Source organism: Centruroides vittatus, unplaced genomic scaffold, assembly GCF_030686945.1.
Source record: "Centruroides vittatus isolate TY-2023 unplaced genomic scaffold, ASM3068694v2 contig_950, whole genome shotgun sequence".
NCBI classification, from domain to species: Eukaryota; Metazoa; Arthropoda; class Arachnida; order Scorpiones; family Buthidae; genus Centruroides; species Centruroides vittatus.
The window spans coordinates 1,516,009-1,527,892 of NW_027122629.1; positions in this window are offsets into that span (position 1 = coordinate 1,516,009).

The window sequence follows — 11,884 nt, forward strand, 5'->3', positions numbered from 1 at the left end:
TTGGTTTTTTGGATTGATTATTTAATTATTGGTTGTTTTAAATCAATAATTAAATAATCAATTATATTTATTATCGCATTAAAACGTGCCACAATAAATATTCAGAAGTAAAATTAATTTAAAGACACACTCGCTATAAAGAAAAGAAATAGGAATATTTATAGGCTCTATATATATATATATATAATATGGTATATATATAGTTAAAACACCGATAGCCTAATCTCTTCATTGCTGTTTTATCGAAATCAAATTATTGTTTAATTTTATTTATTCTTAATATTCTCAATATTCTCTATTCTTAATATATTCTTCAATATTCTTAATATTCTCAATATTCTCTATTCTTAATATTCTTTCTTCTCAACCATTTTCACAAACTTTTTGCTTTCGTTGATACCAAAATCTCTCAGTCGGTTTCAGTTACGGACAATTTGGAACGTTGACTTCACGGGATATGTATCAAATTCCCTAACGATCCAATTTGACAATTGTGTCATGAGCACAATGAGTAATAGCCACATTCTCGGTCAAAGTAATATTTCAGAAGAGGATAGTACCCTTTCCTAAATAAAATCTCAGGAAAGATACTAGGCACTTCTGAATACACGTTGTCTTATACTTCTTTGATGGCGGAGAGCCGTGACGGAGCAACGGAAGCCCCCGAACGAGATTCCCTTCGGATTGATTGCCAGCTAAACCAGAAGCTTTGGAGGAAAGAGAACCTAGAGGTAAGGGAAGTAAGAAAATCAAGTTTAATAGTGATAATTAATAAATATAAGATTTTACCAGCCATCATCATCTGTTAAAAAAGAAAATCGCGTGAAATACAAATTTTACTTCACATAGAACAGATCTATCAGTTGAAAACCATCTTTCTCTTTTCACTACAGCAGCGTAACCATTTCCCGACCTATCTGTACAACCAAATAGGCAACAGCTTGTCATTTTTTTACAAAAGAAATTAATAATAGTGAGCAATTTGAAGTTTTAGGACAAAATTTATACGTATAGAATATGTTAAAATAACACTTTCAAAGTAAAAGTCTTATGATGCTAACTGTCTCGTGATGCTACATCTGTTTTCTTAATCGGATAAATCGATTAATCAATATCTTCGGCAGCATATATCGATTAAATTGAATATCGCTTTCCATGTTAATCGATTATTTCCTTTCCGATTCCCATTACTACACACTAGCGAGGTTGAGGCCGAAGTTTTAAATGCGAAAACGTGTACAGTACGTCGGACGTTCAGCGCCGCTTTCCTGTAAGCCTAGAAGTTTGACAATGGCGTTGGGAATGTCGAGCATGATTCCACTGACTTTCCAAACGCCATTGCCAAACTTCTAGGCTTACGGGAAAGCGGCGCTGAACGTCCGACGTACACGTTTTCGCGTTTAAAACTTTGGCCTCAACCTCGCTATTATATTAGATAGTCATACTAAATTCACATTTTAATATCATGACTATCTAATATATCGTATAGTGATGGGTAGTGAAATGGAAATAATCGATTAACACGGAAAACCGACACTCGATTTAATCGATATATGCTGTCAAAGATATTGATTAATCGATTTGTCCGATTAAGAAAACAGATGTAATTAATAAAAGAAATGAACTTCTTGTAGTGTACGCCAGTGGTGTTTAACCTCTCGATTGCGAAGCGATTGCTGATCGATCATCTATTCAAATTACAGTAATACACCGAAATACGACAAGATAGATTAGAAAAAAATAACTTGAATCGATTTAATAGTGTTATTGTTGCGCCACGCTCGATATATCTCTGATTTTCTGTTACTGTTGTTATTTAATTATTAATAATAAATACATGGTACAGGTATTTTGTTTCAATTCATTAGTGTCCTGTTTGATGAGAATTAATTGAAATACAGTATATTTTTTTATTGATAAAAAGAAACTCGCCGAATAACTTAATACAAACAGGTAGCACTTGTATTAAAAAAGGTTGAACGCTACTGGTGTATTAATATCTATTCTCTAAATAGAAAATACATACAAAAATGTTTGTAGTTCGGAAGAAACAATAAAATATCTTCACATCCTGTCCTTCTTTCATAACTTCAGGAAGAAAACAGTCTTATTGTTTTGTTCCTGAGGTTGGGAAAGGACAGGATGTGAAAATATTTTATTTAACAAAACAGTCTTACTGTTTTGTTCCTTCTTGGGTAGAACAAAGGGAGCGAAACAAGGGGGATAGAGCGAACGAGTGTTGGCTCCTCGTGGAAATTGAATCGAATTTTTCGTTATGAATATTCTATATCAGGACTTCTTAAAACGATGCACACTTTACAGTTTATATTTTATATATAACACAGCAATAGATGTAAAATAAAATTATTTTAAATGCATTTTTAACCATAAATACTAAAACTTTGTATTTAGTAGTATAAATACACAATAAAGATTTTGATTGCCATCCGGCCGTCTAATGAAGAGGTTTAGCTACAAAGTGTGCACTATTATAGAATTTGTTGCCATACTTTTCTGTAAATATTTCTCATAATAAATCAATATTTATCTTTAATAAATTTTTAATATCGCCACAAGAAATCGAATACAAAATTAGTCTTTGACGTAAGGGGTTTATTTCCAAAATTATCTCCGAGAACGGGCAGACAGTCACTTTGTCATTCGAAGGCAAGGTTTTATTATGAAGTGAAGGGTTACAAAACATATATTGTAATTCAAAATGACAGCAAACAGCAAATCGATAGTATAAGAATTGAATTGAACAATTAAAAGAAATCCACGGGGCTTTCGATCTGTTAATACAAATTACAATAAATACTTCAATTCAGATATATCGACAAGATTTACCATCATTTATACGTATAATATTAGTATCTACTAATTTAAAATATGAACTCAGAAATAAATCAAAAATAGGAAACTTTCTTTGACTCAAGAACATAAAAGTGATTCCGTTATTGGAGAAGAATACAGAGAGGTTGGTCATCCGATATGCGAAAAAGCTTACGTTACTTGCAACATCCATTATATTATACAATATTTAGAGAATTGCCTTCAAAAACCGGTGGTGTTTTTAATTTCGGTTAATGTTACCCTAGGTATACAAAATGGCGGCTCGTCTCTGACTCCAGCATACGTAAGCGAGAAAACAGTGAGAACGCACGTTTTCTAAACTTAACCTATTCTAATAATTTAGTTGCTAATAATTATGATAATTTATTAGAATAGGTTAAGTTTAGAAAACGTGCGTCCCCACTGTTTCCTCGCTTCCGTATGCTGGAATCAGAGACGAGCCGCCATTTTGTATACCTAGGGTAACATTAACCGAAATTTTTTAGTCATCGAAAGGAGAGATACAGTATGTATCTGATAGATCTAAAAGAATAAGGAATATACTCTTGGGGTAATCCCTTGAACACTGATAAGAAAGGATGTTCTTATATGCATTCAAATTACAGTCAAAATAAATATTCGCTGACAAATAGGAACGTTCTCATTAATTTAGCTACTTGTTATTTTTTAGGCGATTAACTCACGATATAAATAAAACAATTATTTACAATTAACCACTAATGAGATATACGGACTTATGAACTGATAGAAGAGATAAATTTCCGGAAATGAACTTAATGGTGTCGAGATATCTATTTAATTGAAAATAAAGATTTTTAACCGCATGACCGGGAAGTACAGGTATCAGCATGTGTCTCTGAAGAGTCGGTTTCGAATCTAAGAACCTCGGGAATTCTTCATGGGTGGTCTGTCCCGGATATATCGGGTTCCTCAAGCCTGTTTCACAATTACTCTTTGCGGCGCAGAAACCAAGCGAATGTGGTTTAGCATTGCAATTGCAAGTTTTCCGCTTTGGCAGTCATTTCATAATCGTGAGGATCAGTTTCTGTAACCGGTTTGCCTGAGAATTTTCTACTTCAAGCCGTGCATTAAATCGAGAGGATTCGCAAATATACCAACCAATCAGAGGACGTCAGATAAATTATAGAATAATTTATGTTTTGTTTTGTGACACTTTAAGTAAGAAAAATTCATTAGTAAATACATTTTAAAGGCATTATTAAATTTAATTTTTAATTAAAATTTTATTTCCTGATATTTTCAATGTTAAATGTTTTTCAAATATCAAAATTTTAGAATTTATTTTTATAATAGAAAAGCAAAATTTAAGGTCTAAAATTTAATTTTGTTTTTGTCATTTCATTCCGAAAGATGGCGCTACTGAAATGACGTCCGTCTTGTTGGTGTTAAATAATAGCGAGGTTGAGGCCGAAGTTTTAAACACGAAAACGTGTACGTCGGACGTTCGGCGCCGCTTTCCTGTAAGCCTAGAAGTTTGACAATGGCGTTTGAAAAGTCGGTGGAATCGTGCTCGACATTCCAAAGGCCATTGTCAAATACTAGGCTTACAGGAAAGCGGCGCCGAACGTCCGACGTACACGTTTTCGCGTTTAAAACTTTGGCCTCAACCTCGCTATTATCTTGTATTGTTATTTACAATACAGTAGAGCATCCAGTGGTGATATTCAGCGGGTTCGCACAGGTTCGGCCAAACCCGTTGTTAAAATTTTCAGTTTCCCGAACCTTGTTAAACACACGGAACATTTCTCAGTGGTTTTGTTTTTCTAAAAAAATATATTAAAATATACGTATTATACTCTGTAATACTACTAAACTAGAGCCTTATACCCCGTTCGCACCGAGCATTTCAATCTAGATTGTGAGCAAGGTCGGGGACTATGTCTTGGTGCGATCTCTCTGGACCGTTTCAATCTCGACCGAAACAAGGTTTAATCGCGATCGATTCAAGAGAGTACTTGAAAGTAGATCCAGTTATAAGAGAGATCCCAGAATACCACGCGCGCGAGATAATACAAGACGGCTGTGGAACAGGTGTCGGGCTATGGACAACGAAAGAAAAAGGATAATGTATCTCGAAAGATGATGACATCTGACTATTACGAGGAGTGCCATTTCGCGGTTAAGAATTTCTCTGCCCCCCCAAAAAAAATACCATTGTTACCTGGTCTTCACCCAGGGCTTGTCACGTTCCAAATACGCCCCTGATTGTTAGATATATCGCAAGAAAAAGTATTGTATTTATTTCTAGCTAAAACTTCCATTTCGTTTGTCGGTGATTGTCAGGGAAAAATTTTCTGCTAGCGAACCCCTTGTTAAATATTTGGAATATCATCACTGAGAGCATCGATTATCCGACTCAATTGGGGACTGGGGTTGGTCGGATAACTGAAAAAACGGATAACCGAAAAGTACGCAAAAATACATTATTAGTATAGTATATTAGTTGTCCCATGTAATTAGTATATTAGTATATCGCTATTAACCTACTTCACGTTGAATTTTCATCGATATTAAGCCTAACAAAATTTTTTTAAAAATAATAATCGTCGCTATTGTATCGTTAAAAATTATTTCTTTATTTTACACAAAATAAATACAAAAATAAAGAAAAATAGAAAATTAAGCCTGGTTTAAATACTGGCCTCCCTTTCATGATCGAGCCAGTGTTGCCAGCTTAAACACGCAAAAATTTAACAAAAATAATATTAAAGTAGCCAAGAAATAGCCAAATATTGTAGCGCCACATCACTAGCGGACATTTGAATCTGCCGACTAGAACCCGGTCGGTTAATCGATGTGACGGTTAATCGGGGGTCGGATAATCGATGCTCTACTGTATTTTTATTTTTAAGTTAAATAAGTTAAGAATATGATTAAAAGTTGCAACCCGGCATTGCGATGTCACAATAAATATTTGCTCCTTGGCTTATATTACTTGTATATAATGTAGATTATACAAGTGTAATCAAAACCAGAGACACTTCGGCCTAAAAGGTTAATTAAATTTTATTTTTTATTTGATTTTAGTAAATTCTAAAGAAGTTAAATTTAGCAAGAGATGGCGCCTAACGCCTAACTCTAGTAGCAAATTAACTTTAATTATTAATATTACTATAGCCATTTGCTAGCCCGATAATTCGGCAGTTGTTGATCTAAAATTGTTTCTTTTGATTACAACAAAACTACAATTTTTTAAGTATGTAAAATTGAATTCATGTCTGAAATTTATTTTTGTATACTAGTACATTTATCAATTAACAGGACTTATTATACTGGAATATTATGGATGCAGATACAAAGTCTTACTGATCAGAAATAATATTTTTATTTAGTTAACCTGGTTTAGTTAACAGGTTAACTAAATAAAAGTATTATTTCTGATCAGTAAGACTTTGTATCTGCATCCATAATATTCCAGTATAATAAGTCCTGTTAATTGATAAATGTACTAGTATACAAAGATAAATTTCAGCTATTACAAAGGACACAAAGGCATAATAATTGAATTCATGTCTGTTCGAATATTATGTGAGAATAGTTGAACCAATTTCTATGAAACTTTGTGTATATGTACTGAGTACTAAACGTATTACCATTGCCATTTTCACCTGTATTAAATTGTCAGCGAGTCCCCAGAATTTCTTTCGGTGTAAAATTATTTTTGGTCTGATCTATTATACTACAGGTTTATTAGAAGTACTGTGTATACATCCTCTTTCCGTGTATATATTTTTTTACGAGTATATTACCTTTATTTAATGACCTATAACATTTTCCCGAGCAAAACTGATACCTCAGGTAGTAATTTCTACTCGGTATTTTTATTTTATTGATATGTAAATTTACCGTTTTACAATATAAATAAATGTTTCCATTAATTATGTTAGATTTTTTGTGATAGTAACGTATTATTTACTTATTTGTTGCTGAATATGCATATACAATTCTCCCGAATCATGTATATGGAAATGTTATCATTTTACTTCTTTCATATTATTAATAAATAAAATTATTAGCACTTTTCAGGATGATTTTCTACAGAATATGAAAGTTGTTATTTTGTTTTAACAAGTATTTAAAGTAATATAAATGTTTGAGAGATATTAAAATTGATTTTATCTTTATTTCATGGTATGTAATTTCTGGTCATGGATAAGTTACATCAAATTTCAAGGTACTGTACTATGTAGGGGAGAGTGGGGCTACAAGTTCCGTTTTTTAATCAACCTTATATTTTGTTAAGGAAACATAATTCTAGCATAAGTATTAAAAGATTAAAATTTAGTAATATATCTAACTTTGCTATAAATACAGTTTTTGGAGTTGATTTTTTGTAAGTTTTTTATAATTAATAATACAATACCTAAAGTCGGAAAGTAACTTACTCCGGTTCGGGGCTAGTTGTTAACAGGGTGGGGCAAGTCCGAACGGGTCGAATAATCCCCAGGAATTTTTCGGGGGGTGGACCGTTCGGATATGTCGGGCCCCGTCCCTCACCACCCGGTCGCCCCATTGTGGGCCTGGCCGAACCCATAATGGGCCTACTAAAAGAGGCCCTCTTAGTGCCCACAGGGCGGAAAGAGTTAAAAAAAAAAAAAAAAAAAAAAAAGTCGGAAAGTAACTTACTCCGGTTCGGGGCTAGTTGTTAACAGGGTGGGGCAAGTTGTTACAAGATCTATGGAAGGTGTAATATGTAAAAAAAAACAATAATTTATTTAACTAAGTTATGTATTTAAAGACTAATCAATAATATCTTATTAATAATTAGTTGTTTTTCTTAAATTTATTATAAAGAAAACATTTTTACGTTTCAACATTTATAACTTTTACTTAAAGAAAAGGGGAGAAAGAGAACATCCTTTCCAAGTTCTTGTATAACACCAGAAGTTGCAGGCAAATTTACAACTCCTGATGACCCTGGCTGATCCAAGATTTGTCTTTCGTCAGTAAAGCTTACATTTAACAAATACTCTGCTAACTTGTTTTCCTGTTCTTTAATAAAGACCAATCTTACTTTTTTGTAGCCAATCGCAGCGTTTTCTACCTCAGATTTCAACTTCTTTACAAATCTATATAACGTCATATGACAAATATCTAATTCTCTGGCAACAGTTTTTATTTTTTAACCATCTTTAATAACTGCATCTGCAGCTCTTTGCATCAACTCCTGAGATACAGAACCCCGTGTTGTTTTTCGAATATAAGTCCGCATACTGCAAAAGGAAAAAAAAAAACATTATTTTTACTGCATTACCGGTACAGATGAACTGGGGCAAGTTGTTCCAAGGTCACAACATGCCCCCAAAGAAGGGAACATCAAGCCCCGATAACACATGGGTTCAAAACAGCAACTACTAGATTAGGTTACGAGACATATACAGTTTTAGCATAGTATATCACGATACTCGATATATTTTTGAATAAAAATACCAAACAACTAATCGCTAATTATTTAAATTCGCCAGATATACCAAAAATATCAAACACAAAAATATTTACTTATGTGGATCAGCGACGTACAGGCTCTCTTTCCAATGTACCGGACGTCACTGGCCTGAGTAAGATAGCTGCCGTCGGTGCGCAGAAACGTTCGATTTCATGACATATTTACTAATTATATATATATTTTTTCCTTGTGGAGCTATTTCAATCGGAACAACTTACCCCGGAACTTTTAGCGCCGCTCTCCCCTACAATACTTTGCAATATGATGTAACTTATCCAAGTATTGAGACAAGGTACTGTACTTTTATACTTTTAAAAGTCGTATAAAAGTATAGTACCTTGTCTCAATTTCGCCTCCAAATAAGCCTTTCGATGCAAATACGCCAATTTGTAAACGCCCCACTGCAATATGCCCTTTTTTTTAAAATAATCTTGGTGCAACATTATTAACATTTTAATATTACAATTTGAATCAATCAAAATTATTTCTCAGAAAATATTTATTTTATATAATAAATTTTCAAGCAAACTCATTATTAAGAATTGCTATAATACATTTATCTATTAATAAAGTTAAAGACAGTGATAATGCTAAAGTTACAATTTAAAAATCATAAAATGATATGTGTCGATCAGACACATAAAATGATATGATAACTACAATGATATGTGTCGATCAGACACATATCATTGTAGTTTAACTATTATAAGCTAAAGTTCAATGTGTCTTACATTGTTTATCGTTTGTCTGTTGCTGATTACATTCAGGTAATACGATTACATTCCACTGGTTAGACAAAGAACAATATCGAAAGAAAATCACGCTTAAATTTTACAGATGAAACCTCCATTAATTGACATCCCAAATAGCGAACACCTTTATTTAACGGACATTTAACAATCCACAGATCCTTCAAATAAGACATCTATTATATTTCCCTCTAAATAGCGGACGCTGTCGTCCATATCTAACCTTATGAAAACGCAACGTCCCCGTTCTCAATATTCTGAAGCAATTAATTACGTACGAAATGAAAACAAAGAATTGGTTCACTCTTTTTAATTTTATAAGGTTTTTCTTGACAGAATAGTGAAAAAAATTTACAAAACTGCATGAAAACAGCAAAACAATCTACCAATCAAATTATAAAATCGGCTTCTTTCCGCCGCAAAGCGACTCGAGCGCCAGCTATTGCCTACCTAATACATTAACTCAACTTTACAACATAGCTAAACATGTCTATCGACTTTTGTTATTGGGCTGCAATTTGAAAAAAATTGTAGATCTATAAATTCCCACTGTCTTTTCATAATCTCGAGAACGGAGTTGGATACATAAAAGGCGAGACCAGATATTGAAACCTTAGGAGGTCCCGATTAACTATATATGAACTTCCGATGCAAACCGGAAATCACGTTATTTCAATTCAAAAATTTCTTTTGAAAGGTGTTAGATAGATGACCGGCACGACTCTATTATTATAGGAAAAGTATGATGTACAGGGGCAAGCCACTACTAATTTGAGATGGAGAACATATATTTCAACGCTGTGTATGAATTTTATATTTTTAGTGATGATGCAACGAATATTCGGTTACTATTCGGTATTCGGCCTATTTGGCCTATTTTTCGCTATTCGGCCGAATACCGAATATTTAATCACTGTTCGGCCGAATACCGAATACCTAAAAACAGGAGTAAGAAAGAACAAAAGCACGGTAAATTAACATTTTGATATTTAGATTTAATGTTATCGGGTTAGTGTTGTTTGTTTATATTTATTTATAACTCATAACCTGCACAAAATAAAAAACAAAATATTAGTCACATGTATTTACAATTTATAATTACAAAGATCAGCACACGTACTGTACACACCTATTCGTTCGAGAATCGTCGCACATCTGAGGGTCTGATCCTGCCTATCCTTCTTTTTAAGCGCTCGTCTTTGCTCTTCCCTTTCTCTTTCCTCTATCGCTCTAGTCCACGTATGCCTATGCATACATCGTAATGTGCGCGCACGATACTTTCGATTCGTCACTTTTCCGTCGTAGATTTCCCATTTTACAATTACGTGGCTCATAGCCTGGTGATAACGGAGAATAGAGACAGATAGGACGTCGGTATAAGTCACATTTATGATTTCACAGATTCGAGACAGCTTGGTAGCCCGAACGGCCCCAGGCTTTGCCCGTCACGCTAAGTGACTTTCATTACAAGCATTTAGCTTTCCGAAGTCTATGAGAACAATTATATGGCATTGACGGCCTCGAATTTTGCGCTAATAAGCTGCCCCGACTTGTTCGACTATGCTATCAACTCAATTTCATATTTATTTTCACATTTTCACTTCGCGGTCTTTCTCTGTTTTTTCCCCGTTATTTACACGTGTAGGTCATTTCATTGTTATCCACATTTCATATAATCACTTAACACACACTGCCATGACGTTCTTGTCTGTCCGCTACAACTGTCAAGAATTAACGCGATTGGCGAAGCGTAGTGACAGCGGGCCAATAGAGAGCAGGGTCTTTGCCATAATGCGGTTTGCGCGCCAATTTTCGTACGTGCGTTAATCAAGCCGAATAGTTTGGCCGAATATTCAGTATTCGGCCTGAGGCCGAAGATACTATTCGTTGCAACATTATATTTTATTTAAAAACTTTCTATATTTTTAATTATTATAAAATGGCAAAAAGCTTAATTTTCAGGGTAGGAATGAGTTTTATAAAAAATTGTAAATGCTAATAACGAGTAAAATCATCATTAAGTCCGGCTCTACTCGCGATACGATATACAATCACTCCGTCGACCTTTAATCACCAAAATTTGATAACACCAATCGCTCTAATACACAAACCTCACTGGAAAATTTCAGAAATTTTCGACAAAAAGCATAGGAATTATTAAGTTTCAAAGAGGGTGAACAAAATCGTGTTCCTCCCACACAAACACACTAACATCCATACATACAGGGGGAAAACCCCCGATTTTTTGTATTTCTCGACGTCTCAGAGTCTAAAAATGTAAAATTCTCGAGGGATCACTTTTCGACCGAATGCCATACTTTACCTCTGTTATATAATATATAACATCGGAAAAGTAAAAGAAAGAAAAGAAAATAATGACAGAAATTATCTTGAAAATATATTATAAACGCAATATAAGTTAGTTTCTATAATTCTTTAGTTTATATATATAATAAAATTGCACTTTTTTTAAAATAAAAATTATAAAATCTGATTAAATTTTAAATTGTATTTAATTAATACTACAGTATAAGCAGAATTCATCTGATCCGTTGTTTATTACAAGTTAAAAATCTCGAAACTGTTATCAAATTCCATTCTTATCAATGACAGAAAAATACCACACATCTAACGTCATCACGTTCTAGAATATTCGCTTCAATTCGCTTTCACCGTTTAGAATTTCCTATTGGTTAACAATTTACCAATTACGATTATATGCAGTTTCATTGGATGGTGATGGTGCCAATAAACGATGATCATTCTTATCTGAGTTGCACACGTTACAATAGTACCGAGCGCAGTTTTCGCACGA